This window comes from Stegastes partitus, unplaced genomic scaffold (assembly GCF_000690725.1).
Source record: "Stegastes partitus isolate 25-593 unplaced genomic scaffold, Stegastes_partitus-1.0.2 Scaffold12, whole genome shotgun sequence".
Lineage (NCBI taxonomy): Eukaryota > Metazoa > Chordata > Actinopteri > Pomacentridae > Stegastes > Stegastes partitus.
In genome coordinates, this window is record NW_007577743.1 from 1,386,480 (window position 1) to 1,389,020 (window position 2,541).

Here is a 2,541-nt window from a genome sequence, read left to right on the forward strand (position 1 = left end):
TTGACTAACTTTTCACTACCATCTGTTACTGTGAATATCTTAATGAAATTCAAACCAAATAAACTTTAACTGCATGATCAGATATTTATTACAAAACTTTAGCAGGGGCACAGCTCCAGCTCTTGATTATTCACTCAAAATATTCCAAAAATATGAATTAAACAGTTCATTTGAGATAAAATTATAGAACTGAGCTTTTCTAAAATAGTAACCTAATAAGTCATCAAATTCAACATTATGTAGTGTTTTACCTGGAGAGTACAAATCATTTCACACATGTTGCACCTGTATTACCAGGACTTCTTTATAACAATTCTTATTAAGTTTAATATAATTAAAACTATATGTTGTTGAACATTTTTATTCTTAGAAGTACTTCTTTTTAATAAAGAGCTGCGAATCAATCACATGCACAACTGAATTGCAATTCAAAGTGTCATTTTGTGGGACCCAAACGAGACAGGAGACGGGGGTTAAAGGGAAAAACAAGTTTATTAAGGGAATCCGGGGGAGTGTGGAGCACCAGGAGGCAGGTGAGGAATCCGGAGTGGGTGTGCTGGTGTAGTGGTGGGGCAGGAGGGGGATTTCCAGTGCAGGTGCTCGTGTACGGTTCTCTCGTGTAGGTGCTGGTGAAGGGGGAAAATCAGGCTCGTGGTCTCGAGGTGGATAAGGCTGGGGTGAGAGGCGGATGGCTGGACGCTGAGACCGGCGGAGGAGACGCTGGAGAACAAAAAGAGGACAACAACGGTTACTCAAGACTTAAGACAGCTTGGCAAAACGCACATGTGCTAGAGACAGTAGCGAGACGGCCTGAATGTACCACCCATGGTGTTCACAATCGTCTGGCACAGGAGTCCAGGTGAGCATGGCTTTAACCTGTCCGCTGATGAGGCGATGAGCCGCCGCTGTGCCAGCGCGGGAGCGTCCTCCTCCGACCAGCCCCGCCCAGCCTGAAAAAGAGTCGCACAGCCAACCGAACACACAGAAAAACAGCAGGATCCAAAACACACAGTGAAACATGTCCATAACCCTCACAATTTAAATTTTTCAAAAAGTAAAATGGATCATTGCTTATGATGAACAAAGTAATTCTCTACTTTTGATGGTCACCAGACCCTTTGATTCCACCACCTTTTGTTCATTGTTCTCTTGCCACCTGTCATTAATTCTTCTCCTGCTCTCGACGAAGGCGGACGCTTTTTCTCTTGCTCCCTCCCGGCCCTTATCTGCCCTGCTTGCTACTCTTTGTCCTGTGCTGTCTTAGTCTGAATCTATCAGAGCCTCTCTCTGCATTTCATTTCAAACTCCAAAACCTGAAATCATGGATTTGATCAGCTGGTCTCTCAACGCAATTGATCAAATTTTCTCGATGAGAAGACTGAGCAAAGGAGAGCCCGCCTGCCCCGACGGAACATTTGCAGCGGGATACACGATGGACTCCTGGAAGGAGTGGAGGGTCGTGTGCCTCTCTATACTTTCCGTGGAGGATGTTGAAGACGTCTACTTAATTGGGATCATGATAACAGGCTTCCTGCTGTCTGGAGTTTGCGGGTTCCTGCTTTATCGCAAAGTTCAGAAAAGCGGTTTTGGCATTTGACAAGCTGGCCGTCATGGAGGGATTGCTTCGTGCTGTCAACTCTCAGACTCAAGCGATATGCGCAGGCTGGAAGGGGTTCCAGAACTGATTCACAAGATGGGCACCAACTTGGAGCGGTTGAACAGCCCGATCTGGATGTAATGGGCCATCAATTCGGCTCTTTTGGATCACAGAGAGAGGGACAGAGAGTGGGACTCTAAGGACTGACGGTAAATCCCAAGTCGGCCTGACCCAAACAATCTTTCTTTATCTTCATTCGGCTCCCCCGCTCCGGCCTTGACCTTGGAAGGCTGATACCTCTACACTTCTCCTGGATGTTATGCAGACAGATGCTCAGCCCCTCCCTCCCCTACTCCTTTTCCTGTGAACTTTGTCTCTGGACCAGAACTCTTCAAGGTCGTCTCCACGGCAACGGCCGTGTCCCATCACAGACCAGGATGCTGCGGGCTGATGCGAGGCGCCTTGTGGCTGCGCGCTCCCCCCAGTGTCTGAGCTGTGACACCTCCCCTCCCCAACACCCTCCCCCCTCCCACATGTGCAAGTCTTGAGTTTTGTTGTGATGTTTTATCACGCTGCTATGTGCTGAGGTGTTTTTTTTCCTAATCCCACACTGTGCCCCCCACCCCAAAAAAATACAGAACTGGGTGTTGGGCCGACGGATGAGACTCATCATGACTAAGAGGTATAGAGGTGAAACATCTATTAGAAATGTGTGAGTCATAATGAGTGTGTATGAAAGCAGATACTGTGTGGAGGCGGAGAGCCACAAAAGAGTATAAAAAGGCATCACAAAGAGGCATTTGTTGGAGATCGCTTCAGACGGAGGACATTCGTGGATGCCGTTCTGACCAGAAGACTGGAGGATGCTTGCGGGACTCTCAGATGAAAATCGGAGTTCTTAGAACGTTCTTCTGTTGGCTAAGTGGAGAAGATACGACGGAGCT